Here is a 15,561-nt window from a genome sequence, read left to right on the forward strand (position 1 = left end):
TTCCCTGCAGGAGAAGTCCATCTGGAAGGCGAAGGGATATGAAAGAGAGTCTTCGGGCCTCTGGACAGATGGGCACGGTAAGCCAGTGGCCCCCAAGGCATATCTTCCAGCCCTAGCGGAAGCAGCTCATGGAATGACCCACTTGGGCAAGGAAGGTATGTGCAAACTGGTCAGGGCATACTGGAGTGCACCAGGGTTCTCATCTCATACAGGTAGGAGGGCAATGGCTTGTATTACCTGCATGAGAAAGAATATTGGGAAGACAATACTGACGGAGCCATCCCATATCCCTCCTACGGACGGACCCTTCCAGGTAATACAAATAGACTTCATACAGTTACCACCCTGTAGGAATCTAAAATATGTCCTAGTGTGTACAGATGTTTTTTCAAATTGGGTAGAAGCATTCCCCACTGCCACAAATACTGCTACGTTCACTGCAAAGAAAATTGTGCAGGAATTTGTGTGTAGATATGGTATCCCTAGAACAATTGAAAGTGATAGGGGTACCCATTTTACAGGTGAAGTCTTTCAGGTCATGTGCAAACTGATGGGTATTAATAGCAAGCTACATACTCCGTACCGGCCACAGGCGAGCGCAAAGGTGGAGAGAATGAATAGCACTATTAATAACAAGTTTAGCAAAGTGATGGTTGAAACTGGATTGTTGTGGCCAGAGGCATTGCCACTAGTGTTGTACAGCATCATAACCACTCCAAGGTCACCACTTAACCTATCACCCTTTGAAGTTCTTTTTGGGCGACAACCTCACGTAATGATTGACCCCCAGGATGATTTGAAATGTAATAATGAATAGAGATGAGCGGGTTCGGTTTCTCTGAAACCGAACCCGCACGAACTTCATGTTTTTTTTACGGGTCCGAGCAGACTCGGATCCTCCCGCCTTGCTCGGTTAACCCGAGCGCGCCCGAACGTCATCATGACGCTGTCGGATTCTCGCGAGACTCGGATTCTATATAAGGAGCCGCGCGTCGCCGCCATTTTCACACGTGCATTGAGATTGATAGGGAGAGGACGTGGCTGGCGTCCTCTCCATTAGAAATTAGATTAGAAGAGAGAGAGAGATTGTGCAGAGTCAGACAGAGTTTACCACAGTGACCAGTGCAGTTGTTGTTAGTTAACTTTTATTTATTTTAATATAATATATCCGTTCTCTGCTATATCCGTTCTCTGCCTGAAAAAAAACGATACACAGCAGCAGCCAGTCACACAGTGTGACTCAGTCTGTGTGCACTCAGCTCAGCCCAGTGTGCTGCACATCAATGTATAAAAGGCAAAGCTTATAATAATTGTGGGGGAGACTGGGGAGCACTGCAGGTTGTTATAGCAGGAGCCCCCAGGAGTACATAATATTATATTAATTTAAAATTAAACAGTGCACACTTTTGCTGCAGGAGTGCCACTGCCAGTGTGACTAGTGGTGACCAGTGCCTGACCACCAGTATAGTAGTATATTGTTGTATGTATTGTATACTATCTCTTTATCAACCAGTCTATATTAGCAGCAGACACAGTACAGTGCGGTAGTTCACGGCTGTGGCTACCTCTGTGTCGGCAGTCGGAACTCGGCAGGCAGTCCGTCCATCCATAATTGTATTACAATATATACCACCTAACCGTGGTATTTTTTTTTCTTTCTTTATACCGTCGTCATAGTGTCATACTAGTTCAGGCCTGGCCAACCTGTGGCTCTCCAGCTGTTGTAAAACTACAAGTCCCATCATGCTTTGCTACAGTTTTGCTATTAGGGAAGGCTAAAACTGTGACAGGGCATGCTGGGATGTGTAGTTTCACAACATCTGGAGAGCCACAGGTTGGCCAGCCCTGTAACTAGTTGTTACGAGTATACTACTATCTCTTTATCAACCAGTGTACAGTGCGGTAGTTCACGGCTGTGGCTACCTCTGTGTCGGCAGTCGGCAGGCAGTCCGTCCATCCATAATTGTATTATTATTATAATATATACCACCTAACCGTGGTTTTTTTTTTCATTCTTTATACCGTCATAGTGTCATACTAGTTGTTACGAGTATACTACTATCTCTTTATCAACCAGTGTACAGTGCGGTAGTTCACGGCTGTGGCTACCTCTGTGTCGGCAGTCGGCAGGCAGTCCGTCCATCCATAATTGTATTATTATTATAATATATACCACCTAACCGTGGTTTTTTTTTCATTCTTTATACCGTCGTCATAGTGTCATACTAGTTGTTACGAGTATACTACTATCTCTTTATCAACCAGTGTACAGTGCGGTAGTTCACGGCTGTGGCTACCTCTGTGTCGGCAGTCGGCAGGCAGTCCGTCCATCCATAATTGTATTATTATTATAATATATACCACCTAACCGTGGTTTTTTTTTCATTCTTTATACCGTCGTCATAGTGTCATACTAGTTGTTACGAGTATACTACTATCTCTTTATCAACCAGTGTACAGTGCGGTAGTTCACGGCTGTGGCTACCTCTGTGTCGGCAGTCGGCAGGCAGTCCGTCCATCCATAATTGTATTATTATTATAATATATACCACCTAACTGTGGTATTTTTTTTTCTTTCTTTATACCGTCGTCATAGTGTCATACTAGTTGTTACGAGTATACTACTATCTCTTTATCAACCAGTGTACAGTGCGGTAGTTCACGGCTGTGGCTACCTCTGTGTCGGCAGTCGGCAGGCAGTCCGTCCATCCATAATTGTATTATTATTATAATATATACCACCTAACTGTGGTATTTTTTTTTCTTTCTTTATACCGTCGTCATAGTGTCATACTAGTTGTTACGAGTATACTACTATCTCTTTATCAACCAGTGTACAGTGCGGTAGTTCACGGCTGTGGCTACCTCTGTGTCGGCAGTCGGCAGGCAGTCCGTCCATCCATAATTGTATTATTATTATAATATATACCACCTAACCGTGGTTTTTTTTTCATTCTTTATACCGTCGTCATAGTGTCATACTAGTTGTTACGAGTATACTACTATCTCTTTATCAACCAGTGTACAGTGCGGTAGTTCACGGCTGTGGCTACCTCTGTGTCGGCAGTCGGCAGGCAGTCCGTCCATCCATAATTGTATTATTATTATAATATATACCACCTAACTGTGGTATTTTTTTTTCTTTCTTTATACCGTCGTCATAGTGTCATACTAGTTGTTACGAGTATACTACTATCTCTTTATCAACCAGTGTACAGTGCGGTAGTTCACGGCTGTGGCTACCTCTGTGTCGGCAGTCGACAGGCAGTCCGTCCATCCATAATTGTATTATTATTATAATATATACCACCTAACCGTGGTTTTTTTTTCATTCTTTATACCGTCATAGTGTCATACTAGTTGTTACGAGTATACTACTATCTCTTTATCAACCAGTGTACAGTGCGGTAGTTCACGGCTGTGGCTACCTCTGTGTCGGCACTCGGCAGGCAGTCCGTCCATCCATAATTGTATTATTATTATAATATATACCACCTAACCGTGGTTTTTTTTTCATTCTTTATACCGTCGTCATAGTGTCATACTAGTTGTTACGAGTATACTACTATCTCTTTATCAACCAGTGTACAGTGCGGTAGTTCACGGCTGTGGCTACCTCTGTGTCGGCAGTCGGCAGGCAGTCCGTCCATCCATAATTGTATTATTATTATAATATATACCACCTAACTGTGGTATTTTTTTTTCTTTCTTTATACCGTCGTCATAGTGTCATACTAGTTGTTACGAGTATACTACTATCTCTTTATCAACCAGTGTACAGTGCGGTAGTTCACGGCTGTGGCTACCTCTGTGTCGGCAGTCGGCAGGCAGTCCGTCCATCCATAATTGTATTATTATTATAATATATACCACCTAACCGTGGTTTTTTTATACCACCTAACCGTGGCAGTCCGTCCATAATTGTATACTAGTATCCAATCCATCCATCTCCATTGTTTACCTGAGGTGCCTTTTAGTTCTGCCTATAAAATATGGAGAACAAAAAAGTTGAGGTTCCAAAATTAGGGAAAGATCAAGATCCACTTCCACCTCGTGCTGAAGCTGCTGCCACTAGTCATGGCCGAGACGATGAAATGCCAGCAACGTCGTCTGCCAAGGCCGATGCCCAATGTCATAGTACAGAGCATGTCAAATCCAAAACACCAAATATCAGAAAAAAAAGGACTCCAAAACCTAAAATAAAATTGTCGGAGGAGAAGCGTAAACTTGCCAATATGCCATTTACCACACGGAGTGGCAAGGAACGGCTGAGGCCCTGGCCTATGTTCATGGCTAGTGGTTCAGCTTCACATGAGGATGGAAGCACTCAGCCTCTCGCTAGAAAACTGAAAAGACTCAAGCTGGCAAAAGCACCGCAAAGAACTGTGCGTTCTTTGAAATCCCAAATCCACAAGGAGAGTCCAATTGTGTCGTTTGCGATGCCTGACCTTCCCAACACTGGACGTGAAGAGCATGCGCCTTCCACTATTTGCATGCCCCCTGCAAGTGCTGGAAGGAGCACCCGCAGTCCAGTTCCTGATAGTCAGATTGAAGATGTCAGTGTTGAAGTACACCAGGATGAGGAGGATATGGGTGTTGCTGGCGCTGGGGAGGAAATTGACCAGGAGGATTCTGATGGTGAGGTGGTTTGTTTAAGTCAGGCACCCGGGGAGACACCTGTTGTCCGTGGGAGGAATATGGCCGTTGACATGCCAGGTGAAAATACCAAAAAAATCAGCTCTTCGGTGTGGAGGTATTTCACCAGAAATGCGGACAACAGGTGTCAAGCCGTGTGTTCCCTTTGTCAAGCTGTAATAAGTAGGGGTAAGGACGTTAACCACCTCGGAACATCCTCCCTTATACGTCACCTGCAGCGCATTCATAATAAGTCAGTGACAAGTTCAAAAACTTTGGGTGACAGCGGAAGCAGTCCACTGACCAGTAAATCCCTTCCTCTTGTAACCAAGCTCACGCAAACCACCCCACCAACTCCCTCAGTGTCAATTTCCTCCTTCCCCAGGAATGCCAATAGTCCTGCAGGCCATGTCACTGGCAAGTCTGACGAGTCCTCTCCTGCCTGTGATTCCTCCGATGCATCCTTGCGTGTAACGCCTACTGCTGCTGGCGCTGCTGTTGTTGCCGCTGGGAGTCGATGGTCATCCCAGAGGGGAAGTCGTAAGCCCACTTGTACTACTTCCAGTAAGCAATTGACTGTTCAACAGTCCTTTGCGAGGAAGATGAAATATCACAGCAGTCATCCTACTGCAAAGCGGATAACTGAGTCCTTGACAACTATGTTGGTGTTAGACGTGCGTCCGGTATCCGCCGTTAGTTCACAGGGAACTAGACAATTTATTGAGGCAGTGTGCCCCCGTTACCAAATACCATCTAGGTTCCACTTCTCTAGGCAGGCGATACCGAGAATGTACACGGACGTCAGAAAAAGACTCACCAGTGTCCTAAAAAATGCAGTTGTACCCAATGTCCACTTAACCACGGACATGTGGACAAGTGGAGCAGGGCAGGGTCAGGACTATATGACTGTGACAGCCCACTGGGTAGATGTATGGACTCCCGCCGCAAGAACAGCAGCGGCGGCACCAGTAGCAGCATCTCGCAAACGCCAACTCTTTCCTAGGCAGGCTACGCTTTGTATCACCGCTTTCCAGAATACGCACACAGCTGAAAACCTCTTACGGCAACTGAGGAAGATCATCGCGGAATGGCTTACCCCAATTGGACTCTCCTGTGGATTTGTGGCATCGGACAACGCCAGCAATATTGTGTGTGCATTAAATATGGGCAAATTCCAGCACGTCCCATGTTTTGCACATACCTTGAATTTGGTGGTGCAGAATTTTTTAAAAAACGACAGGGGCGTGCAAGAGATGCTGTCGGTGGCCAGAAAAATTGCGGGACACTTTCGGCGTACAGGCACCACGTACAGAAGACTGGAGCACCACCAAAAACTACTGAACCTGCCCTGCCATCATCTGAAGCAAGAAGTGGTAACGAGGTGGAATTCAACCCTCTATATGCTTCAGAGGTTGGAGGAGCAGCAAAAGGCCATTCAAGCCTATACAATTGAGCACGATATAGGAGATGGAATGCACCTGTCTCAAGTGCAGTGGAGAATGATTTCAACGTTGTGCAAGGTTCTGATGCCCTTTGAACTTGCCACACGTGAAGTCAGTTCAGACACTGCCAGCCTGAGTCAGGTCATTCCCCTCATCAGGCTTTTGCAGAAGAAGCTGGAGGCATTGAAGAAGGAGCTAACACGGAGCGATTCCGCTAGGCATGTGGGACTTGTGGATGCAGCCCTTAATTCGCTTAACAAGGATTCACGGGTGGTCAATCTGTTGAAATCAGAGCACTACATTTTGGCCACCGTGCTCGATCCTAGATTTAAAGCCTACCTTGGATCTCTCTTTCCGGCAGACAGAGGTCTGCTGGGGTTGAAAGACCTGCTGGTGACAAAATTGTCAAGTCAAGCGGAACGCGACCTGTCAACATCTCCTCCTTCACATTCTCCCGCAACTGGGGGTGCGAGGAAAAGGCTCAGAATTCCGAGCCCACCCGCTGGCGGTGATGCAGGGCAGTCTGGAGCGACTGCTGATGCTGACATCTGGTCCGGACTGAAGGACCTGACAACGATTACGGACATGTCGTCTACTGTCACTGCATATGATTCTCTCAACATTGATAGAATGGTGGAGGATTATATGAGTGACCGCATCCAAGTAGGCACGTCACACAGTCCGTACTTATACTGGCAGGAAAAAGAGGCAATTTGGAGGCCCTTGCACAAACTGGCTTTATTCTACCTAAGTTGCCCTCCCACAAGTGTGTACTCCGAAAGAGTGTTTAGTGCCGCCGCTCACCTTGTCAGCAATCGGCGTACGAGGTTACATCCAGAAAATGTGGAGAAGATGATGTTCATTAAAATGAATTATAATCAATTCCTCCGCGGAGACATTGACCAGCAGCAATTGCCTCCACAAAGTACACAGGGAGCTGAGATGGTGGATTCCAGTGGGGACGAATTGATAATCTGTGAGGAGGGGGATGTACACGGTGATATATCGGAGGGTGAAGATGAGGTGGACATCTTGCCTCTGTAGAGCCAGTTTGTGCAAGGAGAGATTAATTGCTTCTTTTTTGGGGGGGGTCCAAACCAACCCGTCATATCAGTCACAGTCGTGTGGCAGACCCTGTCACTGAAATGATGGGTTGGTTAAAGTGTGCATGTCCTGTTTTGTTTATACAACATAAGGGTGGGTGGGAGGGCCCAAGGATAATTCCATCTTGCACCTCTTTTTTCTTTTCTTTTTCTTTGCATCATGTGCTGATTGGGGAGGGTTTTTTGGAAGGGACATCCTGCGTGACACTGCAGTGCCACTCCTAGATGGGCCCGGTGTTTGTGTCGGCCACTAGGGTCGCTTATCTTTCTCACACAGTCAGCTACCTCATTGCGCCTCTTTTTTTCTTTGCGTCATGTGCTGTTTGGGGAGGGTTTTTTGGAAGGGACATCCTGCGTGACACTGCAGTGCCACTCCTAGATGGGCCCGGTGTTTGTGTCGGCCACTAGGGTCGCTTATCTTACTCACACAGCGACCTCGGTGCAAATTTTAGGACTAAAAATAATATTGTGAGGTGTGATGTGTTCAGAATAGGCTGAAAATGAGTGTAAATTATGTTTTTTGAGGTTAATAATACTTTGGGATCAAAATTACCCCCAAATTCTATGATTTAAGCTGTTTTTTAGGGTTTTTTGAAAAAAACACCCGAATCCAAAACACACCCGAATCCGACAAAAAAAATTCGGTGAGGTTTTGCCAAAACGCGGTCGAACCCAAAACACGGCCGCGGAACCGAACCCAAAACCAAAACACAAAACCCGAAAAATTTCAGGCGCTCATCTCTAATAATGAAGTGACTGTGCAATATTTGGTTAGGATGAGTCAATAGCTCAGAAATCAACAAAGAAATCTAAAGCTGGTGATTCCTGGCATACCAAACAGTAATTGTCATGACATTGAACCTGAGGACTTTGTGAGGATTCGAAATTTTCTACGCTCAGGTTGCCTCATTGATAGGTGGGAAGGACCGTACCAAGTTTTATTGACCAGTACAACAGCACTATAGGTCGGTGAAAGAGAGACTTGGGTCCACTCATCCCATTGCAAGAAAGTTGCAGACCCGGAGACAGCTTGTGATAAGGAGAAAGGTGAAGAGAACCTTGTATTGCTGGAGCAGCTATTCCGGGAGAACTAAAAAGGCAAGACTGTTGAGCGGCACCCGAGCGTAGGGAGCGGAAAGAGCAAAGACGGTTGGTGCAGCCAGAGACGGTTAACAAAGATCAAGGAAGGTTGTCGCACCAGTTTTTCTTTTTTCACCTCCCCACTACTTTCTCTTTGCTTTTGTTTTTCCCCCTCATCTTCCTATTTTTGTCCCTAATGAAATGGATCCATCCCAAGAGGCAGTATTCCGGCTTTTTCTGGTGGTTTTGTTTTTGTGCAGGACAATTTGTTTTTGTGAGGGCCCCCGAGACATCGTGCAAGGATCTGGAGTGAGTTCTGATGGAGAGTACGGGTTGGTAGGACCCCAGTATCAGCGTATCACTTTCGCCAAGGCTAGCATCAGAAAAAGGAAATCCACAAACCGGAACCCAACTCATCAATCACCAAAAATTTCATTTTATTGTTGTATGTACCGTTACATGTCTTCTGTTCATCTCTGTAGGGCTAGGTTAGTGAAACACACATAGTCATTAGATAATAGGGACTCATAATTGCTCACACATATGGATCCCCACAATGTATCATCAGATAAATGTGCTCCCCATTTATCATATAGCTCGGTGGAGTTTGTTGGGCCATGTACAGACCCTTAATACGGGATGAGGAGGAATATAATGAATACTTCGCAAAGCCGAGAAGCTAGTGTTGCACGATGATACATCCCCCTCAGGCAGTTACTCATAAATACACGTTTTTCCTATCACACTAGGCCATCCATTTCTCACCTATGACCTTTTCTCCCTCTTCCAAGGTACATACTCGCCCATTGTATAGCATGTAAATATTTTTCTTTCTGTTATTAATATTAGTGGCAGTTATTGTTGACTGCAAAACGGTGGACTGTCGAAGTAAAAAAATATTGCAATACACACACCACATGCAAACACCACACAGATGGCATCCATGCATGTACTTAGTCTGGCGTGCGTGCGCATACTCGCAAATTGCGGACAATCGCCTCCCACGGGAGTGCACGTACGGGCGTGATATGAGCAATTACAGAAAGATTCTTACTTGCAATGGAAATGATTACAGACACATGCCACAGTGCCCAGCCTGTGTCGAGTCACTGTTCACACACACACTAATCTAACCAAACATGCACATCCTTCCAACACAATGTCTTGTTCACTCCAATGTTTGAACAGACCCCCTGGTCTGTGAAGAAAGACAAACACAAACCGAACAAGTCATCATTTGGTGGGGGCCAGAACAATGGGAGACAAATATCCCAATAGATACACACAAGCCTGCGGTTGCAAATTATTAACTACAGGCAGCCTGCAGTCTAGAAAACCTTTGAAAGATAGATATAATAGCAGGGAAACACTTATAAATAAATAAATATATATATATATATATATATTTGTGTGTATCTTGAGAATGGTTGGTCATTTCATGTGTAGGATCATGTTGCCGGGAGATAACATAACAAAGTAACCTAATGAACATGGAAATATCTGTCACACATTACATATTTCCCAAACTTAGTACACACATTACACATAGTCTCCCCTTTCCCCTCATGCAACTTTTACTTATTTACAAGGCACAACAAGGGAATTATACACCTTTACAGTATGCAAGGGGACAGTAACTGATCAGAGCATCATGCATGGTATCTACGTGTTCGGATAATTATGAGTAATAATCCGGTGTTGGTTTGGAGAAGATCGCATGTCGTTGCGAATAGTTATTCGGAAAGGCAGATTAAAGGTATATTTGTGTTTATTATGTACTTGCTATGCGGCGGGAATCCAGAGCTGACCAGCTGTACACACCCCTGGATCAAGGCATCGACCATCTCTTCAAACCGACCAATGACCTCTCCTGTACTGTAAACGACCATCCCTCTAACCAATCGGTGGAGAGCATACAACCCCATTGTATTGTATTTTGGGCAAGGGTATATAAATCTTGCACCTGGGCCGTTCACTCTCTCTCTCTCTGCTTTTTTAAAGACTCATAGGTCGTCTCGCCAGACGACTGGGGACCGGATCCGGGTGGCGCAAGCGACAAAGCGTACGTATCATTGGGTGTGACTCTCTCTCTGTGATTGGATTGAATTGTATTGTGTTGTACCATTTATATTGTAACTTATTGTAACCCCCTTTTTCAAATATATTATTACTTGTTGCTGCTTTGGACCACAACTTACAATCAAATACTGTTGTCGCATTCAGTTTCTGTTGAGCGTTTGTATAGTGTAATTGCCACACCTAGAGCTGCCTCGTGCTCTCAGCGTGTCGGTCTGTGTGTATTCACTGAGTGTAAGTTGCACAGCTATTCCGGCGTGTGTACGCAAAGTGCGTGCACAGTACGGGACTGTGTACGCTAACTGGGGACAGAGTACGTAGGTAAAGGATTTTGCAAAAAGGAAATAAGAGCGGCTAAAGTAGAAACTGAAAAACTAGTAGCAAAGGAAAGCAAAGCGAATCCCAAAAAATTATTTAAATACATTAATAGCAAGAGATTAAAGAAGGAGAGTATTGGCCCTTTAAAAGACAAGTTGGGAGTCTTAAGCAAAAATGATAATGACATAGCGGACACACTAAATGAGTTTTTTCAACAGTATTCACTAGAGAGGATCCAATTTAGGGACTGACACACAATCTCAATAATGAGAATATCACACTGATAGGTACTTATTTAAGCGAGGAAGTAGTCTGTGACCGATTAAAACATTTAAAGATTAATAAATCACCAGGGCCCGATGGTATTCATCCAAGGGTTCTAATGGAGCTTCACTCTGAACTGGCAAAACCGCTATCTTTGATCTTTGAGGAAGTAGTGCCTATATTCAAAAAGGGAAGTAAAGCTGAACCAGGTAATTATAGACCAGTTAGTCTTACATCTATAGTGGGGAAAGTATTGGAAGGTATGCTAAGAGATAGTATTCAGAAGTTCCTTGAAACCAATAAGGTCATTAAAAGGAATCAACATGGGTTTATGAAGGACAGATCCTGTCAAACCAACTTACTTGGCTTTTATGAAACAGTAAGCGCAAACCTAGATCAGGGTAAAGACGTGGATGTAATCTTTTTAGACTTTGCCAAAGCGTGAGTCTCACACATGAGACTTATCTACAAGCTACAAGAATCAGGGCTAGGAAGCACAATATGCACTTGGGTCAAAAACTGGTTAGATAATAGGAAGCAGCGCGTTGTGATTAATGGATCTTTTTCAACTTGGACTGAAGTGCTAAGTGGTGTGCCGCAAGGCTCAGTATTAGGACCGCTATTGTTCAATATTTTCATTAACGACCTAACAGAAGGTCTAGAGAGCATGGTGTCAATTTTTGCAGATGATACCAAATTGTGTAAGGCTATAAATACAGAGGAGGATGCCGAGTCTCTTCAGAACGACTTAGTTAAATTAGAAGCATGGGCAGCCAAATGGAGAATGCGCTTCAACACAGACAAGTGTAAGGTAATGCACTGTGGTAACAAGAACAAAAATTACACCTACCTACTAAATGGGGTAAAATTAGGGGATTCTGTACTGAAAAGGACTTAGGTGTCCTCATAGATAGCAAGCTAAGCAGTAGTACCCAAAGTAGGACTGCAGCAAAGAAGGCTAATAAGATATTAGCATGCATAAAACGGGGTATTGATGCTAGGGACGAGAGTATTATACTCCCGTTATATAAATCACTAGTGAGGCCACACCTTGAATACTGTGTACAATTCTGGGCACCGTACTACAAAAAGGATATCCTGGAGCTTGAAAAGGTACAGAGGAGGGCGACCAAACTAATTAAGGGCATGGAGACGATGGAATACAAGGAAAGGCTTGAAAGGCTAGGCATGTTTACATTGGAAAAGCGGAGACTAAGAGGGGATATGATCAACATCTACAAATATATAATGGGACAATACACAGAGCTTGCGCGGGACCTGTTTTTGGTTAGATCAACACAGACACTCGCTCAGGTTAGAGGAGAGGAGATTCCGCACAATACGGCGTAAAGGCTTTTTCACGGTAAGGACAATACGTGTTTGGAATTCCCTGCCCGAGGGAGTTGTAATGGCGGAATCTGTCAACACCTTTAAGAATGGGTTAGATAAATTCCTAATGGATAAGGATATCCAGAGGTATGGTGCATAGTCATGCATTATAGTTACTATAAATAGGGATAAAATGCAACGGCTGACAGCAGCATCAGTCAGAAATTTTAGTCAAATCATCATGCATAGGAGACGACAAATAGGTTGAACTCGATGGCCAATTGTCTTTTTTCAACTTCAGATACTATGTTACTATGTTACTATTACAGCGGCCGCAGCGGCTTCAGTTACAGTGTGCAATAGGGGTTAGTGGCTGCTTTCCAAGAAGTCTACCGAACTTCTCATATTGTATCAAGGTCTTCTATTAAATTGTCTGACCATTTTAACATAGCCCTAGCTACCCAAGTGCATGCAATAGTGGGCATAAGGGCAGCTCCAGTAGCCGTGTAAATGGATTTTAGAGTTGTCTCTATCTTGCGGTCAGTCGGCTCCTTTAACAAGGCCGAGCCTGGTACAGGTAATGTAATTACCCCTGATGGCCTGGACACCGAAATGTCCATTATGGTAGGAATCTCCCATCTCCTTCTATCCTCCTCAGGAAAGGGATATGTCTTAAGTACTTTATTGGGGATGTGAAAAAACTCTACTGGGTTTAACCAGGATCTTTCAAATAGGGTATTCAACTCTTCTGAAACCGGGAATGTCACTAATGATTTTGTAGTTAGCATACAAGAATTTTCCTCTGTTTGTATAGGTATTTCTAACACATCCCTAATGGCATTGATAAATTGCTGAATTTTATATTCCAATCTATCATAGTGCCCCTCTCTAACTTCTGTGTCGATCCCTGTGTTGGCATCAATGCCCGCGTTGGCCAGCAAGACCTGTGTATCAGGAGCTTAGGGGGTCCTAGATGAAATGGACTGATACATATCTAGAGCATTCTTCATAGCTTTTTTCCAGCAACTTAATAGAGTATGCCCTAATGAACTCTGAGGAATCTTATTTACTAGGCTATCCAGCCATTCTGTATCCATCCTAATGGGGTGAAACCACTCAAGGCAATCATGAGTACCTGGTACAGACTCCTCTGAGGAAGAGACCTACACAACCTCCAAAACATTTTGTTCTGACATGACACTGACCAGTGATACTGAGCACTGTTCAAAATACTAGAAGTGACACGGAGCTGCAATATACAGCAATGGCCTACTGTACTGTACTGCTATATACTGGTGGTCACCAAAATGCTACACTGTACTACTATATACTGCTCACAACAATGCTGCACAGATATGGGTACTTGAAGTGACACGGAGCTGCAAGATACAACAATGGCCTACTCTACTGTACTACTATATATACTGGTGGTCACCAAAATGCTGCACTGTACTACTATATACTAATCACAACAATTCAGCACATATATGGATACTTGAAGTGACACAGAGCTGCAAGTTACAGCAATGGCCTACTGTAGTGTACTAATATATATACTGGTGGTCACCAAAATGCTGCACTGTACTACTATATACTACTCACAACAATGCAGCACAGAAATGGATACTTGAAGTGACACAAAGCTGCAAGATACAGCAATGGCCTACTGTACTGTACTACTATATATACTGGTGGTCACCAAAATACTGCACTGTACTACTATATACTGCTCAAAACAATGCAGCACAGATATGGATACTTGAAGTGACACGGAGCTGCAAGATACAGCAATGGCCTACTGTACTGTACTGTACTACTATATATACTGGTGGTCTCCAAAATGCTGCACTGTACTACTATATACTGCTCACAACAATGCAGCACAGATATGGGTACTTGAAGTGACACAGAGCTGCAAGATAGAACAATGGCCTACTGTACTGTACTACTATATATACTGGTGGTCACCAAAATGCTGCACTGTACTACTATATACTAATCACAACAATGCAGCACAGATATAGATACTTGAAGTGACACAGAGCTGCAAGTTACAGCAATGGCCTACTGTACTGTACTAATATATATACTGGTGGTCACCAAAATGCTGCACTGTACTACTATATACTACTCACAACAATGCAGCACAGATATGGATACTTGAAGTTACACAGAGCTGCAAGATACAGCAATGGCATACTGTACTGTACTACTATATATACTGGTGGTCACCAAAATGCTGCACTGTACTACTATATACTGCTCACAATAATGCAACACAGATATGGATACTTGAAGTGACACGGAGCTGCAAGATACAGCAATGGCCTACTGTACTGTACTACTATATATACTGGTGGTCACCAAAATGCTGCACTATACTACTATATACTGCTCACAATAATGCAACACAGATATGGATACTTGAAGTGACACGGAGCTGCAAGATACAACAATGGCCTACTGTACTGTACTACTATATATACTGGTGGTCACCAAAATGCTGCACTGTACTGCTATATACTAATCACAACAATTCAGCACATATATGGATACTTGAAGTGACACAGAGCTGCAAGTTACAGCAATGGCCTACTGTAGTGTACTAATATATATACTGGTGGTCACCAAAATGCTGCACTGTACTACTATATACTACTCACAACAATGCAGCACAGAAATGGATACTTGAAGTGACACAAAGCTGCAAGATACAGCAATGGCCTACTGTACTGTACTACTATATATACTGGTGGTCACCAAAATACTGCACTGTACTACTATATACTGCTCAAAACAATGCAGCACAGATATGGATACTTGAAGTGACACGGAGCTGCAAGATAATGCAATGGCCTACTGTACTGTACTGTACTACTATATATACTGGTGGTCTCCAAAATGCTGCACTGTACTACTATATACTGCTCACAACAATGCAGCACAGATATGGGTACTTGAAGTGACACAGAGCTGCAAGATAGAACAATGGCCTACTGTACTGTACTACTATATATACTGGTGGTCACCAAAATGCTGCACTGTACTACTATATACTAATCACAACAATGCAGCACAGATATAGATACTTGAAGTGACACAGAGCTGCAAGTTACAGCAATGGCCTACTGTACTGTACTAATATATATACTTGTGGTCACCAAAATGCTGCACTGTACTACTATATACTACTCACAACAATGCAGCACAGATATGGATACTTGAAGTTACACAGAGCTGCAAGATACAGCAATGGCATACTGTACTGTACTACTATATATACTGGTGGTCACCTAAATGCTGCACTGTACTAC

The sequence above is a fragment of the Pseudophryne corroboree genome, chromosome 11 (genome assembly GCF_028390025.1).
Source record: "Pseudophryne corroboree isolate aPseCor3 chromosome 11, aPseCor3.hap2, whole genome shotgun sequence".
NCBI classification, from domain to species: Eukaryota; Metazoa; Chordata; class Amphibia; order Anura; family Myobatrachidae; genus Pseudophryne; species Pseudophryne corroboree.